Consider the following 18786-nt stretch of genomic DNA (forward strand, 5'->3'; position numbering starts at 1 on the left):
TTCGTGCGAGGTTCACTCGACAGAAATCGCTACTGGTTTTTCAAAGATTTTTACACTTCGCATAGTACACTGAATAACAGAGAACAAAGGAATTACCACTTTTAAGAACACAAATCCCGGGTGAGAAACCTTCAATTGCGGGCTTTCAAATAGAAAATGTCATGAGTGGCCCTCAACTACGTACTCTCAGACTCAGAGTTGAAATATTAAAAGTTTTGACTCGTTTCATTATCTAGGGGCTGGGATACGTTGTTGCCGCATTACAAACCAAATACAGCTGAGTCTACAGTACACAATATGAATATACACATGAAACGAATGGCCAAAGGTTCATATCACACGGAAATTGCGAATGTTGAATGTAACATAGAAATTTCTACATGAAAGTTTGCAATTAAAAAAATATGCAGGTACTATCTTAACGACTTTAAATGATGAGTACGATAGCAGAAGTACCTTTAAGAATGCCGTCTATTACTGCAAAACACTTATTGGTGTTGATGGTCCAGCAACTAAATAAAAACAAGTTGAATAACAGGCAAACAGTAGGTTCCTAGTTGATGTAATTAGTTATGAACAACAACATAGCTCGCGAGATAATCACATCTAAACGCATACTACATCTTCACTATGGAAGCCAAGGAAATCTCACGAGTGCACAAATCATCACTACGAAATAAGTCATCTCCCACGACAACGCGCCAACTGCCCCACTCTCCAACGTAGTTCCAGCGACCGACTGTCCTGCTCCCCGTCCAGCACTCCTTTTACTGTCCAGCACTCCTCCCCCACTTCCATCCAGTCTCCCCATTAACGAGCGCTGTGATTGGCTAGAGCGCTCACACCATTTTTTCAAGCCAATGCACACTCACAAACATATTGAAACACACACTAAATACTGGATTAACATTTAAATAACTTGAAATTAAATAAATATTCATGTGGCTGGACCATAAACACACTCTAACACACATTATTAAATACATAAACAAATCAAATAAACATATATCAAAGGAATAGAAACAAAAGATAGGCCAGTAGCCTAATGTCTCTGTGCTTTCTAAAACACAGTAAATATTTAACCAATTTCTTCATGAATAGTATATATCAGATATAAACAAATATATAGATGAATAAATATTTTGATAAGCATGCTGCTACCGTTTTTCGTGTAACTGTGGATTAGTTATGGCCTGATGTGATCAATAGTAATAGGCCACTTTGCCCTCCAACAACTCATGTACTATTCAAGTTACATGCCTGTAGTTCATACCAATTTAGTTTTACACTAATAGCTTTGTAAAGACACGTCGATCGCCAAAATCGGATGAACCGTTTAGATTTTGGAAATTCTTTGCTGTGTGTTACTTGTATAATTTTCTATTTGAAAGCCCGCAACTGGAGGTTTCTCATACGGATTTGTGTCCTGCAAAATCGTAATTCCTTTGCTCTCTGTTATTCAGCGTACTGTGCGAAGTGTAAGTACAGTCAGATACTAAACTTTAAACTAATGAAGATATTGAAAATCTGATTACACCATCACAATTGTCGTGCAAATAATGATAATGTACATGTATCTTTTTAAGGTATCATGATTCCTCTGGCTATTATTAATTTCTACATGAACTGTGAAATGCCTGCCATCTTTGGCACTCCCGGCTTACAAATCTCGTTTATCGACACAAAGCACAGTCCTCGCCACAACGTTAACATGGAATCCCCAGCCACGCGGTCGGCCTGGACCACACGCTGGGGCTACCCCTCTTGCTCCGGTCGATGCTCGGTACAACGCAGCCGCCGACGTACCGCGGCGCCTCGAGAGGCCCCCGCACGGCCACGCCAACTCCGAACTCAGAATATTTTCAGGGTGCCACAACTCGCCCGTTACCTCACAGTAGCCAGAACAGGAATCGAAGAGCACAACGTAAAGTGCTGCGAATAAAACTAACAGCAATCGTCTTTATACTCTAGCCCGTCACAAGTATTTATCTGCGATCGAATTCTTAAATTACAGTAGACAGAGATGAAAGCTTTCAGCGACAATATTTTCAGACTATGCCACCATATATGTAACATTTTGATTCATCAGATGCACGTTATAAACTACAACGAAGTTCTATAGCTGCACTCGTCACACGCTCTCGAAAAGGCGTTTTTTTTTTTAAATTTTGTTTTTATGAACCAAGTCGTTGATGTATTGTATAGCGAAGTAGGCTAAGGCATAATTTGGATCCATAGGATCGAGTTACAACCACATTCTATGTATCTTCTTATTCTTTGACACTCTCTTAAACAATTTTTCAGGCTCGTCTAGATGTGTTCCTTGTATGCAACTAATTGAAAGCAGTTTGTTTATTGCCACACACGTTTCGCTTCTTTTATTTGTGAAGCATCTTCACGACTAAAAGAAGCGAAATGCGAATGGCAATCTTCATGAAGAAAGAAGTGTAATGCGTATGGCAATAAACAAACTGCCTTCAACTAGTTGCATAGATGGAACGTACCGCCATGAATTTTGAAGCAACTAACGAACGACGGAAAACAGAAGAAAATGACAAACTTTTCGGTTGTTTCTATAGATGCATTTGTACAATGTGGTATTACACTCCATTCCTAACTCATATGCCGAAACGTAAAATCGAAAACAAGACGTCGATATCAATGAGAATAAAATGACAGAATGTGATATTTATGACAGTTTCCGGAACCCAGTCAATATTCTATCGTTATCATTCATTCTTAGAAGCACCTGGTCAGCGAAATTTGAACAGTATTTCATACTCTAACCACACTTTTGGGTACTGTGAAGAATGGCGTGCCTGTGTTGGCTGCTAGCCGCTTTGGGTTCATGCTGCTGTGGCGATGCTGTGTGCATGCGCTGATCTGTGATTGGTTGGCGCGAGGAGAACTGACAACAGCGTTTCGGTTCGCTAGGACCGTTCGGTATGGCTTCCAACATTCTTACAGAACAATGTTGGGACTCTCCTTCGAAAACATGACTGTTCGGTGCGCTTGCATACCGAACCGATCGGAAAATGGCAGAAAGGTACAGAATAGGACTCCAGGAGTACTCGTTGCAATGCAGAGTTCACCCACGGCTTTCAGTTAGGACTAGAGACCATGAGCATCTGTGTCGCATAGAGGAACGAGTCGATCCGCAGCAATGGCCCCACTTATCACAACAGCCTCTTGGCCCCACTCGTCAACCTTTCCGCAAGCTAATAGTTTGATGGCGGTCCCTGCGCCACACCAGTGATGACCTGTAAGTTGGCACTGCAGGGTCTCTCCAGTGAGACTTTCGACTCCATAGGAGATCGTAGATGGTTAGGCTCGCAGAAGGTCGACTGACACAGACTCTCTGAATCACAGGACAGCTGCAACTGAGATCATTGATTAACAGAGGCGTTATATTTGTTCTGGTGTTTTCTGTGTGCTCTGCTGTGGTGGGGGTAACAACGATATCTTGTATACTAGTTTTCTTGTGGGGTGAGCTCTGCTAGTGGCTTCAGGTTTTCGTAACTTTATCTTTCAGACACTCTTTTCTGCTGAATCAGTGACTGCACATTTGCTGTTGCATTGTAAGTGGGCTTTCTTGTCGCACTCTGCTCTGTTAACATTATGGTGGCATTTGCCTGTTGCCATGATGTCACTGTGTTACGTTTGCAGACTAGGGCGCTTGGCCAGTCCCGCTTGTTGCAACTGGTTCTGTGTTCACCTTATCCTGCTTAGCATTTCCCCATAGCTGGCAGACTACTGGTCACTCATTCATACAGCTTGTCTTCTGCCGTCACCAGTGTGGAAGTTTATCAAATGTTTAGTCTTCGCCTGCGATACTATTCTGGGGCTCGACAGTACGGACTTGAACCCAATCTTTGGAATGAGAAAGAACGTTGGTTTCGTTCCAGACCCCAGCATCCAATTTCACCACTTTCTTTGGCTTCGTGTCTTAACGAAGAATTGGCTACTATTTCACCCCAGACGTTCAGATATGTCATTAATAGTCTCTCCAGAAGGCGAATGATGAACATACCCCATTTCAACGTTCTCTAATAGGTATCTGGTTAATGTTGATCAGACAGTGTAAGCCAATAGCTTTGTGCGTCTGTTAGACGATATTCTCTGAAAACGGAAAATATTTTCACTTTTTTCCAGTCACCAGGAACTCATCACCACCTCCAGCGATCTACACCACACTGTTGCTAGGAGCGGAGAAAGGTCTTTTGTATACTTTACTTAGAATTCCGTGGCCTCCCATGAGGTTCACTGGCACTTCCTGTGTTCAAATACTTCAGCTGACATTTTTCCACGACTTCACATATTTCCATATCAAATATTTTGACGCATTCATTTTTGATACTTTTGGAGTGACTTTAATCCCATGGCGCTCATTTAAGAGAATACAGACATTCTGCTAATGACATTAACAAAAACATCACCATTCTTTATAAAACAGAAATAGGTCGATTACTAAACATTCTGGAAGAAACTGAGATATACCCTCAAATGACGAAACACCCTGGCCACATAATGAACAATTAAAGTACCGATGTAAATATAATACTTTAACAGCGTTTTCAACGTCAACTTCGGTTTGGAGTCTCTCCATCTCCTGCATCAAAAAATTGACTTATTTCACATGATATGTTGGATCAACATTATATTCAAGACGGAACTGACAAACTTGTATTCGCCCTTGGCCTTCATTGAGAGTGTTATTAGATGTCCTCCTGAGGGATACTGAGACAAATTCTGTCCAACTGGCGTGTTAGATCGTCAAAACACCTAAATGGTTGGAAGGCCCTACCCATAACGCTCCGAACGTTCTCAATTGGAAAGTGAGCCGGCAACCTTGCTGGCAAAGATAGGATTTGGGAAGCACGAAAACAAGCAGTAGAATCTCTAGCCGTGAGCGTGCGGTCATTATTTTGCTGAAAAATGGTTCAAATGGCTCTGAGCACTATGGGACTTAACATCTGAGGTCATCAGTCCCCTATAACATAGCACTACTTAAACCTAACTAACGTAAGGACATCACACACATCCATGCCCGAGGAATGATTCGAACCTGCGACCGTCGCGGTCGCGCGGTTCCAGACTGAAGCGTCTAGAACCGCTCGGCTACAGCGGCCGGCATTTTGCTGAATGTAAGCCCAGGCTGGGTTGCCATGAAGGGTAACAAAACGGGGCGTCGAATATTTTCGGCGTACCGCTGTACTGTAAGGGTACCTCTGATGATAACCAAAGGCGTCCTGCTGTAAAAGGAAATGGCACTCCGGAACATCACTCCTGGATGTCTGACCTTATGGCGGGCGACAGTCAGATTGGTACCCCACTGCTGTCCAGGGTGTCTTCAGACGCGTCTTCCCTGGTCATCGGGGCTCAGTTCGTAGTGGGACTCATAGTTGAAGACAATTCTACGCCAGTCAATGAGATTCCAGGCCAGTGATAAGACATGAGGCGCCTTGCACATCAGTGGGATGCCAAGCTGACTGTCGCCTGCCATATGGGCTGAAATCCAGGAGTGAAGGTGTGGGATGCCATTTATTTTCATAGCAGGATCCCTTCGGTTGTCATACGAGGCACCCTTACAATACAGTGGTACGTGGAAAATTTCCACTCTTCGTTTTGTTGGCATTCATAGCGAGCCACCCTGGGCTTGCGTTTCAGTAAGGTAATGCTCGTCTGCACACGGGGAGAGTTTCTATTTCCTGTCTTCGTGTTCCACAAACCCTACTATGGCCAGCAACGTCGCCAGATCGCTCCCCAATTCAGAAGTTTAGAAGCAAAATGGGTAGGACCCTCCAGTCATGATTTTGAGGCTCACATCTACCGATTTCCATCTCATACGTATAATTCGTTTGCGGTGCGTCTTTTTCTCTCTTTAATTTTTTTCAGATTGTACCTTACTCGTACTTTTTTATATATTCTTCCCTTGCATACTAACTGTCCTAATGTGATATTTTACGTAGAAGAATGCATGTCAAAATGCTTATAAACACGATCTCAGAAATAATAAAAATTTGTAATGTAGACTCTTTGGCCAATTTATCGTTCAATGTTTACATTACACAACAGTTATGTCGTATGTGACCAATAAAATCATTGTCTAAGAATAGACAGCCCGCATCTCGTGGTCGTGCGGTAGCGTTATCACTTCCCACGCCCGGGTTCCCGGGTTCGATTCCGGGCGGGGTCAGGGATTTTCTCTGCCTAGTGATGGCTGTGTGTTGTGTGCTGCCCTTAGGTTAGTTAGGTTTAAGTAGTTCTAAGTTCTAGGGGACTTATGACCACAGCAGTTGAGTCCCATAGTGGTCAGAGCCATTTGAACCATTTGAACCATCTAAGAATAGACAGCAGTAACATGCATGACGACTTGTGTACTGTGAGGCATTATAACATATTAACATAGATACGTCTATAATTGAGATCTAGGTATGCACATGGTTGTTTGCTTCCTAGATGAAGATCAAGTTGAAGATCACAAAGAAATTACAACTGATACACATGCTATTGATACAAAGATACATAACGTAATTTGACTTACTTTTCTGTCCGCCCCTGGCAGCTGAGTGGTCAGCGCGATTGAATGTCACACCTACCGGCCTGGGTTCGATTCCCGGCTGGGTCGGAGATTTTCTCCGTTCAGGGACTGGGTGTTGTGTTGTCCTTATCACATCATTTCATCCCCGTCGACACGATAGTCGCCGAAGTGGCGTAAACTCGAAAGACTTGCACCAGGCGAACGGTCTACCCGACGGGAGGCCCTAGCCATACGGCATTTACATTTTTTACTTGTGTTTCTGCTGTTATACACTGAAGAGCCAAAAAAACTGGTTCATCTGCCTAATACCGTGTAGGACCCACGCGAGCACGCAGAAGTGCCGCAACATGACGTGGCATGAACTCGACTAATGTCAGAAGTGGTGCTGGAGGAGTTGACACCATGAATCCTGCAGGGATGTCCATAAATCCGTAAGAGTACGTGGGGGTGGAGACCTCTTCTGAAATGCATGTTGCAAGGCATCCCAGATATGCTCAGTAATGTTCATGTGTGGGGAGTTTGGTGGCCATCGGAAGTATTTAAAGTCAGAAGAGTATTCCTGGAGGCACTCTGTAACAGTTCTGGATTTGTGTGGTATCGCATTGTCCCTCTGGAATTGCCCCAGTCAGTTGCAATGCACAGTGGACATGAATGGAAGCAGGTGATCCGACAGGATGGTTACGTACGTGTCACCTGTCAGAGTCGTATCTGCACGTATCAGCGGTCCCATATTACTCCAACCGCACACTCCCCACACCATTATAGAGCCTCCACCAGCTTGAACAGTCCCCTGCTCACATGCAGCGTCCATGGGTCCGTCAGGTAGTCTACATACCCGTACACGTCCATTCGCTCGATACAGTTTGAAACACGACTCGTCCGACCATGCAACATGTTTACAATCAGCAGTCCAATATCAGTGTCGACGAGACCAGGCGAGGCGTAAAGCTTCGTGTCGTGCAGTCATCAAGGTTATACGAATGGCCCTTCGGCTCCGAAAGCCCATTTCGATGATGTTTTGTTGAACGGTTCGCATGCTAACGCTTGTTGACGGCTCAGCATTGAAATCTGCCGCAATCTGCGCAAGGGTTGCACTTCTGCCGCCACACTAATGAGTGTTAGCAGATTTTCCGGCACAGCTTCTGCGAATACGAAAGAAGTGATAACATTAGTTTTATCCAATAATGTCTGAAATATTCGTCTAATGTACGAAGCTATCATTTTCTATCTGGTGCTGATGAAACACATTTCACTACATTTAGTTCCATTGATACAGTTTCAGTCTGAATGTTGTATAATTCACGTTTCAGTATGATTCTTTTCACTGAAGTCATGTTATTTTTCACAGCTATTGTGGGCGAAGACAATATTCGTGAAATACAGTGTACCCTGGAAAGTATAAATTTATTTGTCAGTCTACTTCTTCGACTTACATAAATACGTGTTATAGGACACCTTATAAAAATTATTAACTGCACGTAAAAGCGTTTAATAGCCAAATAGGTACTCACGTGTATGACCCATCGTCTGCCGAATCTGATGCGGAGGGCAAAAAATAATTATATGTACATGGACATCTACAACATGACAATTGTATATACACTGAAGTGCCAAAGAAACTGGTATAGACATGCGTTTTCGAATCCAGAGATATGTGAACAGACGCAATACGGTGCTGCGGTCGGCAGCGCACATAAAAGACAACAAGTGTTTGGTGCAGTTGTTAGATCCGTTACTGCTGCTAAAGTGGCAGTTTATCAAGATTTAAGTAAATTTGAACGTGATGTTATAGTCGGCGCACGAGCGATGGAACACAGCATCTCCGAGTTAGCGATGAAGCGAGGATTTTCCAGTACGACCATTTCACGAGTGTACCGTGAATATCAGGAATTCGGTAACCCATCAAATCTCTGACATCGCTGCGGCCCGAAAAAGCTCCCCAAGAACGGGACCAACGACGACTGAAGAGAATCGTTCAACGTGGCAGAAGTGCAAATGGTTCAAATGGCTCTAAGCACTATAGGACTTAACGTCTGAGGTCATCAGTCCCCTAGACTTAGAACTACCTAAACCTAACTAAGCTAAGGACATCACACACATCCATGCCCGAGGCAGGATTCGAATCTGCGACCGTAGCAACAACGCGGTTCCGGACTGAAGCGCCTAGAGCCGCTCGACCACAGCGACCGGCACGTCTTCGGAATGGAATCCCATTGACTAGAGTAGAATTTTCTTCACTGATGAGGCCTGTTTCGAACTGAGCCCCGACGATCAGAGAAGACGTGTCTGGAGACGCCCCAGACCGCTGCGTGATACCAATCTTACTATAGTCAACCATTCGGCCCGAAAACCAGGAGTGATGGTTTGGGGCGCCATTTATTTTCGTACCAGGACTCCTTTGCTTATCATTCACGGCACCCCAGTGGAATGTCGGCAATATTCTACGCTCTTTTTTGTTTTTTGCCCTTTATGGCAAGTGATCATGGATTTACGTTTCAGCTAGATAAAGTCCTCCCTCACTCAGCCAGAATCTCTACTACCATTTTCGTGCTTGGCTGGCAAGGTCGCCGGGCCTCTCCCAATTGAGAACGTTTGAAGCATTAGGGGCAGGGCTCTCCTACTAGCTCGGGATTTTGACGATCTAACGCGCCATTTGAATGAATTTGGCACTATTTTCCCTCAGGAAGACATCCAATATCTGTATCAATCAGTGCCAAGCCGAGTAACAGCTTATACAATGGCTAGAGGTTAATCAAAGCGTAATTGACTTGCTCAACTCGTGAAGCTCATACTCCTGAATAAATCATGCAATTTTTCTGGAATTATAATTATTTGTTTGTCTGTACATTACATCACATCTACAGATTTCCGTTCCATTCACATAATTCCTTCATGGTGCTCCTTTATTTCTTAGGTTGTGTAAAAATATGGTACATACAATATTTGCAAAAGATGAATTAGTTAAATGACAATTCCAGTTTATAATTCACATGTTATACAATAACTGTAGTACACCATCAGCTCGTTTCTGCGCTGTGTCGTTTTCAAGAATTGCCAGTTTAAATGGTTTGAATATAGCTTTAAATTTCTTACATTTCTCAGATTTTTACATTATTTGCATTTTTCAGGTACAACAAAAAAAAATCACTATTATTTTCCAGGCAGTTGTGGCCAAAGCCAATGTATTCACCTTATCCATTAGCGTAAAACGTTTATGAAGCTGTGGATATAAAGCCCGCCTCTGCCGTTTAGTAGCAGAAATCACATGGTGCTTTGATGGAATTACGTATTGCGGTGTTGTTTTAACGTCCGAATCAAGCAGACTTTGCTTGTAATCAATAATGTTTAATCTATTAACAGAAGAGAGTTTTATGTGTTTTGTTCTGCGCATTATGCATGCAGACTCTCTCAAGAGGATACATATTTGCTTGTGGACCGACAATTTCTGTAATACGTTCTCAATTCGATTCACCTGTCACTACTCCAAGCCCTGTTTTATTTAACAGCGGATTATCGTTATCTGTTTCTTACAAGGAAACCAAAAGTATCAAACACTGTGTGGATATCATTCTTGATATCATCGTAAATGTATGGTGCCGTAATGTAACGGATTAAGCTGTTGGTGTCTGTGCAGCACAAGTTAACTTGATTTGCTGGGAACTTGTTTTATTCGAACCCTAGTGAAAATAGACAAGAAGGGTTTTCGATTATGCAAAATAGTCTTTACCACTGCAATGAGTTTATCAAAGGCTACGATAAGATTATTCTGTTCGATCCCAACTAAATTCTCGTTAAAAATAATACACCGTTCAAAATTTGATTTAGCTATTAATTCGCAGGATGTCACAAGTTTTATGTTTTGCATTTTCACACATTTTTCATGACTTTTCCAAACACACTATTTTCACCAGCTTAAAAAAATTCACGAATTAATTGATTGCACAAAGTGCTTTTGTACATTAATCTCAATGTATGGCTTCATTTATGATTACTGCCTAAATGATAAAATTAGATGAATATTTTCTAAAAGCAAGTAACGTTGGTAACATTGTTTCTGGTTCCTGTAACACAGCTTTTTATCACACAAGGTTCAAAATCATTTCTTTCGTTTCTTGCTATGAGATGGTGGTGACATTTTTTTCAGGACTAAGGTCTCATCTGAATTAAAATCGTTAATTCTTTCAAGATATTCGAGATTCACTTCTATGCTGGATCAGTCTGACACGGTTCGATCGTCCCCAGCTGTAAAGACTATTCACATGAAAACATATGATATAAAAATTCGTCGCTTTTGTCACCCTAACTGTCCATTAAACTGTTGTTGGCAATAGGATGTCAGCAATGTCAATGGGCAGTACCACATCTAATGCCTCTTTCAACAATCTGGACGTGTTCGGTTTCGGTTACATGCTGAAGAGCATCCCATGCCAAAGGAAATGAGGTAATGAAATGCTCAAGATCCAGTTCATACGTTTGAAGACATAGACCATGAAAATTTTCAGACTCATTGTACAAGAGTAGCACGTCAGTTCTAAAACACAAGTTAGACCATCACGCCTTGTTGTCAGGCCGTATGGCGGACGACCCTCAGGTCCCACACCTGTGCAGGCTCAGTTCGAAGCGGGACTCATTATTAAAGACAATTCTACTCCAATCAACGAGATTCGTCTGGAGACGACCTACATATCAACCTGACTGTTGCCCGCCATATGGCTCGACAAACAAGAGTGCTGGTCTGGGAAGCCATTTCTTTTCATAGCAGGACCTCTTTGGTCGCCATCCGCGGCACCCTTACAGCACAGCGATACGTCGACGATATTCCGCGCCCCGTTTACTTGCCCATCATGGCAAGTCATCTTGGGCTTACATTTCAGCAAGACATTGATAGCTCACATATGACGACAGTTTCTACTGCTTGTTTTTGTGTTTGCAAAGCCGTACGTCGGCCACTAATTGAGTACATTTGGAGCATTATGGGCAGCGCCCTCCAACCAGTTCGGGATTTCGACGACTAATGCGCCAGTTTGAAAGAATTTGGCACGATATCCCACAGGAGGACATCCAATAACTCTCTCAGTCAATGCCAAGCCAAACAACTGCTTGCATAAGGGTTAGAAGCGGAACAAAGCGTTACTGATATGTTCAATTTGTGATGCTCTTTCTCTTGATTAAATCTTACAATTTTCTGTTATTGTAATAGTGTTCTTCAACGCCAGTGAGCTTAGGGAAATAGACGGTGTTTTTTGTCAGAATTTGTGCCTTCAGGAATGTGATTTTCTTTGTAAATGCAGCCCCATCAAATCAGAAATAAGTTGTAATGTGGGTAGTATACAATCAAGTCTGCTTACAATATCAGGTCTGATATTCTTTATGGATGTTCTAATTTTCATTCCTTCTCTCTTTTCCTTCATAAATTCTATAATACCGGAATTTAAATCGGATAATCGTTCCAGGCATGCTGCTAGACCTAACCAACGTACTGTGAGGTAATATTTGTAATTCCCATGCTCTGCTGTTGCAAACGACAGCGCAACAATGCGTGCGAGATCAGAAATTTTACTGTTTATATCTCTAATTTCATCACGTGTTCCACGCCTGCAAATTTAGCACAAAGTGCTTCTTCATGTTCAGAATGATGAATCCCGTTCGTCGATCTATGTAAGCTTTTCCTCTTTCATCGTCCACTAAAGCTTTAAATTTCTTCTGCGTGGTGTCGTAACGACATTTAATAGCAAATATGCGGTACCCGTTGGATATGCGACTGCATGATAGATACTGAGAATTCCCTGCGATTCCCATTCATTTTTAAAGGCATGTACCGGTAGAGCGCTAGACTACCACATTTTGTGCAAACAGCCACTGGACCTATGAACTTCCTTAATATTCCGAACAAACAGTCAAGGTTGAATATCGCTGACACCTCGATTCTGCCGAACTCTAGAATGTCATCGCGAGCGAACAATGCCAGGCCGCAATGCTAAATGAAATGTCGCGCTGTACCGCGCACGTCCGAGAAGGACCAAGCTTTGCCAATACCGAACGAGCCTCGGTCCACATGTACGCTGCACTTGTGCAGCTTGGCACCCTGTCTCCGACCCTGTTCTATGGAAATGCGTGCAGTATGGAAGCGTTTTTTAAAACGACTTGTGAGTATGAAATTCCTTGACGCAAAACGGAGATGAGAGTGAATATTACTTTGTCAACAGAGAATCGGTAACAACTGAATGGCTGTAATTTTTCGGGTAACGGAAGACGAAAACACGGAAGAAGACGACTACGAGTCGGTTTCATACCATTTTCTGACATGTATTGTCAAAAACTGGTAGACTGCTCGCGAAAACTCCACATAACACCAGTTTTCCGCCCGCCTGCCAAAACGCGAGCTTTGTTAGGGACAGTGATAGGCAACCGGTGTCTCAAATAAGCGAGGGTGTACGAAGTTCCGTGAGATCTTATACTGGACAAACGATGCGCACAATCGAAAATCGAGCAATAGAACGTTAGCGCCACACCCACTTACTACACACTAAACACATCTGACTAACAGAACACTGCACTGGAAATAGATATAAAATAAATTACCCGCAGATACATTTTTGGACTTCATTTTCTAAGAAGCAATTGGAGTTCGTGGGACCCATAATTTTATCAACAAGGACACTGGTCCCCAAATTAGCAAGGCACAGGAGCCATTACTATATTAAAAAAAAAAAAAAACGTTGCACCCGGACGCCATATGCGACGTGTACGCCTGGTGGAGGGCTATCGAGACTCTTCCCTCCACCGATTCATCAGCACGTACCTCACCACGGCTCGGAACCAGCGAAGCTTGATCTCTTGACCGGCGGAATAGTTCTCCGCTGAAACATAGTGTACTTTCCACTTTCCGCGATCGGTTCCGGCAGTACACCCGAGAACCATGGAAGCAGTACTATAATACTGTTGCTTCATTGTAGTAAGCACTACAGACAGATGAAATTCGCTGATTGTGTTGACGAAGAAGATGGTGAGGCAGATGTGGAAATGATGTACGTACTTTTTTATGTCATGCACACGTACGTGAGATGAAAGGCAGAGGTAGAAAGAGAGAGAGATGGGGAGAGAGGTGATGGTGATGATTCAGTGGAATTATTATGAGAAACGAAATTTAATTACGAGAGAATACTATATTTACAGAGGTGGAAAAGTGTGTGAGTGTGCGCGCGCGCGCGCGTGTGTGTGTGTGTGTGTGTGTGTGTGTGTGTGTGTGTGTGTGTGTGCGTGATGGCGATTATTTGCACAATTCATAGAGAAATATCTTTAAACATAACGCCATCACTTATACCCCACTCAGAGGCAAATATCTCATATATCTTATAACTGGATGGCCGGCCGGGATGGCCGAGCGGTTCTAGGCGCTACAGTCTGGAACCGCGCGACCACTACGGTCGCAGGTTCGAATCCTGCCTTGGACATGGATGTGTGTGATGTCCTTAGGTTAGTTAGGTTTAAGTAGTTCTAAGTTGTAGGGGACTGATGACCTCAGAAGTTAAGTCCCATAGTGCTCAGAGCCATTTGAACCATTTACAACTGGATGCCAATTCAGGTGAAGTAACTTTTTCGGGAATACTAGATTTCTTCGTGCTTGGTGCCATTTTTACACTGTTCAAGTCACTGACTGCCTCCTTTTATGAGACTGGCTGGAGAGAGTAGGAAAAGGGGGAAGAGGAAGAGGAGGGTAGAGGGAGGCAAAGGTGAGAGGGCGTAATTTGTCACCTCGTGGCGTTGATGATGTCGTTGATACGACTGATAACGTCGTCAACAAGGATGATGACGTCTCGGCTAAAGAGAACGGGGCTTTCGACGTAGTGGACGGGGCACTGATCTGTTCATGTAACATCACAAATGTAAAAAAAGTGAGTCAGAGGCGGTATACATTACTACTGCAATGCAAGTAATCTTAGGAATGAAAATAATAGGAAACACAGTGAAGCTGAAGCGAAATGGCTGCAGGGAAAAGGTGAAAAATTATGAAAAGAAATAGTGGTCGGCAGGAAAGATCCCACATACAGAAAAGTGAAAATAAAGTTAGGTGAAATTAAAATTCAGGGCGTTAATGGAAAATGAATTCTGTTGATTAACGAAGAGGAGAGAGGGGACAGGTGGAGAGAATAGATTTAAGGAGGGGGGAAGTGTCAGATATCGTGACTGGAGTAGAAGTGGATGTTGATTAGAAAGAAATAAGGATCTGTTTTTGGAATTAAAGTTTGACAGAGTTTTGTAAGAACTGAGAACAAACAAAGTGGAACTGAAAACATCCCTCAGGAATTTCTAAAATCATTGGGTTAAGTTGTTACCAAATGGTTACTCAAGTTAGTGTGTAGACTCTATGAGACTGGAGACATAACTTCTGATCTTACGAATACGTCAAAGGCAGATAAATGGTAGACCTGTCGCACAACCAATTTGACAGTAATGCAGCCAGGTTGCTGATAAGAATAATGCAAAGTCGAATGGATAGACAATACAGCAGCTCTTAAATGTCGATCAGTTTTGCATTAGGATATGTAAATGCACCAGAGAGGCAGTTCTAACGATGCGCTCAATAACACAGCCAAAACGCAACAAACAGTAACACATCTTCATTGGATTTATCGATCTAAGAAAAGGATCTGACAACGTAAAGTGGTGTAAGATGGTTGAAATTCTAAGAAACGTAGGAATAAGCTGCAGGGAAAGAAAGGTAATTATGATACACAGTATGTACAAAGAACCAAGAAGGAGCAGTAATAATGTAAGACAGAGAGATGAATGCTCAGAATCAGTCTTTTTTCCCTAACGGTCTAACTGTACATCGAAGAGACAAGGACGGCGATGAAAGAAAGGTTCAGGAGTAGGTTTTATTTACAGGGTAAAAGGATATCAACGATTAGACTCGTCGATAGCGTTGCTGTCTGTAGTGAAAGTAAGGCAGAATTACAGAACTTTTTCAGTTGAGTGAATTGTCTTTGCGATCACACAGTGTACACTAACAATAAACCAAGGAAAGAAGAACATAGTGAGGAAGATCAGAAATTAGATTAGCAACGAGCTTAACGTCAAAACTAAGGACCACGTAGTAGATAAAATGAGGGACCTTTGCTACCTTGGAAGCAAAATAACACATCATAGACGAAACTACGAAAATAAAAAAAGTAAACAAGTCTACTAGCATCAAACGCAGCACTCGAAATGAGGAAAGTGTTCCTGAGAGTTAATATATAACACACAGCGTTCTGTGGAAGTGAATCATGGATTGTGGGAAATCCAGAAATGAAAACAATCGTAACGTCTGAGTTTCGTAAAATATTGGAGAGAAAATCCTCAGCATTCGCACCTCTGTCAACGATACAATGGCAAGAAAATAAATGAAAACGTATCACTCGATTCGAAGACATGAAATTTGTAGCTTATCTCACAAAACACCGTTAAGTCCTTCCATAGTGTACCTTTTTGTAATGGGCTTCTGACTGACTAAGTGAAATCCACTAAAAACCGATAATTATAATTCCGATCGTCAACTCAAATTACCTGTGTAACAAATAAAACAACCTGATATTTTGGGAATAGATCATCAACTATTAGACAACATTTTACTGGCTTTACTAGGAGGGGCTACGGCAGCATTTCACAGCTCGGGTTTAGCGAATCTCCGCTTTACGGAAAACGAGGAAGCCGCTTAATAAATGTGATTTACAGCTATTAAATCCGCTGGAGAAACGCCGGTGGAAGTGAGTCTAGAATAAAGTGCGTTCTCCGGTGGTATTTACCCGAAGCTCGTTACGTCCGGAGCTGCTGCACTACACTGTGTTCTGGTCTACTTCTAAATGCGGTTACGGATTACAGTATGACTGTTAGTGCCAGCGACTTAGCGGCATAATCAGGTAAAACTGGCTTTTGTTTTTAATTTCCGCCGCAAAGCATCCGAGTAAACGTAGCCGGTTTCCACGGGCTAAAATTTCTCCTCCTCTGCTCTCTAATTAACGGCCGCAGCTTATTCAGCAAGTGAAATCTCACTTCTCCGTAAAAGGACCTATTGTTCGCAACTTTAATGAACTCGGGATTTGCGAATTCCTGTTTTTGAAAAACTTTGGCCGACATTTTCGAGCGATGTGTGAACTGTTTGCGCCTGTTTAGCTGATGGGACTAATATAAGAAAATCCAACGTGCATTCTTCTTATTTTGATTCGGGTTACAACAGTCGTTGGACTAAAAAAAGCGGATGAAGGATCAGGAAACAACCAACGAGTCTCGATCTATCAATAACTACTTTCTATTTTTAGACAGTCGTGCTCACACTTATAACCATTGTTGTTGCTGGCGCCATCGTCGTCGTTTATGTTGTTGCTTCTGATGTAGTCTACAGTTCGAAGACTTCTTTTGATACAGCCTTTCACATTATTTTATCCTATGAAAGTCTTTTCGTGTGTGCATAACTACTGCGGCCTCTACACATTTGGGCCGGCCGTGGTGGCCAAGCGGTTAAAGGCGCTACAGTCTGGAACCGCGTGGCCGCTACGGTCGCAGGTTCGAATCCTGCCTCGGGCATGGATGTGTGTGATGTCCTTAGGTTAGTTAGGTTTAAGTAGTTCTAAGTTCTAGGGGACTGATAACCTTAGAAGTTAAGTCCCATAGTGCTCAGAGCCATTTTGAACTCTACACATTTGAATGTGCTTATTGTACTCAAACTTTGGTCCCCCTCTGCAATTTTTATCTCTCACATTTCCCATTATTATAAACTCAATTATTCCTATATGTCTCATGATGTGCAGGTTGAAGTGTTGTGTCTTGGGATACCTTTCACTCTTTCTGCTCTGGGGAGCCCTGTAATAAAAGTTAAATGTATTTTCGTATTCCAGTTGCAGATAACACCATTCACTTGATGTGTGCTACATTGTTTTCTTTTCCTGAAATTACAAACATTACCCAGGTAAATTAAGCTTTTCGCAAACGTGAATGGATCGTACACCTAGCCCCTGCAATCCCATTACCACTCCTACAGCCGTGTACCAAGGTCCGTCGCCATCCTCGCCTACTCGTATACGGGCTCCAGCGATCACAGGAAAACAATCTTCTTTATACATAAACATGCAAGTATGTTTTGTCTCCAGCAGTCGCCAGGTGGCACAAGCCTCGCCGCATGTGTCGCTGCCAGCACAGGCATGACATCACTGCCCCCAGTCATATGCCTCGAATCGTTGGTCGGTGTATATATCTGCAATCCATCTGCTACCACTCAGCTTGTCTATGTCAATCCACATCGGGAGTCGCTCCGTGGCTATATGATGAGCGTCTGCACCCCCTCAACACTCAGCTCCCTTCATCGAGTACACCAATCTTTCTCGATCAACGCTGCCCGCACTTCACAGAGCGTCTGAGTCAGAGTCATCCGCCGAAGATCGAGGGCACAGCGCAGGACGCGTGTCAAACTGTTGAACCCTCGCCGAGTGCCTCCTCCACATCGATTCATGGACGTTGCCTTCGTTATCTTCTCCAACCCCTCCTCATGGCTACCGGGACCATATCTAGCAGCATGTTGTTCTCACTCAGTCATGAATACAGAACTTGCGAAAAGGACTGTTGGTTTTCAGGTTTCATTCCCCAGCTCACACAGGGTAGCCTGTTTTTGTAATTCATCCTTTCACACTGTTGCACACATTTTTTTCTTTCTCTTTTCGCTATGGCACAGTAGTCCCAGGTTTTGTCGGCACAGTTGCTCCTTGTACAGTCTATGTTGTGCAAAAACGAACCCATGTGGTGCCACACCGACCTTTTGTTGTAGTTTCTCACTCGCCCAGTCGCTGCCCCATCACAGATGTGAAGGCCAAAAGCGCCCGTCACTTCAGTTGTTCGATGACGCATTGAAGCCTTCCTCATCCCACTAGAACAGTATTTTCTGGTCTCTGAGCTTCGTGGGGCCTCTCATTGACAAGCTGTTCTTCGCTTTTAGCCTGTCGGTTTGGCCTATAGCATCCATCAGTCTGTCAACCCTTTGGTCGATCTTCCCTCCTTCTGATATACTCACTTGCAGGACCAGCTCACAGCGTACTATCTTGTCTGCTGCAGATGTCATGCTTCTGCATCTTCTGTGTCCCCTTAGAAATCCCAGCTCCACCATCCCACCACTCCTGCCGTCCTGGATGTTCTGCTGCATCCGCCATTACCTGAGATGCCATCGCTGGGGAAAAGTCGCAACTGGCTTCATTGCCTGTAGACACTGGCACTGT

Source organism: Schistocerca cancellata, chromosome 4 (genome assembly GCF_023864275.1).
Source record: "Schistocerca cancellata isolate TAMUIC-IGC-003103 chromosome 4, iqSchCanc2.1, whole genome shotgun sequence".
Lineage (NCBI taxonomy): Eukaryota > Metazoa > Arthropoda > Insecta > Orthoptera > Acrididae > Schistocerca > Schistocerca cancellata.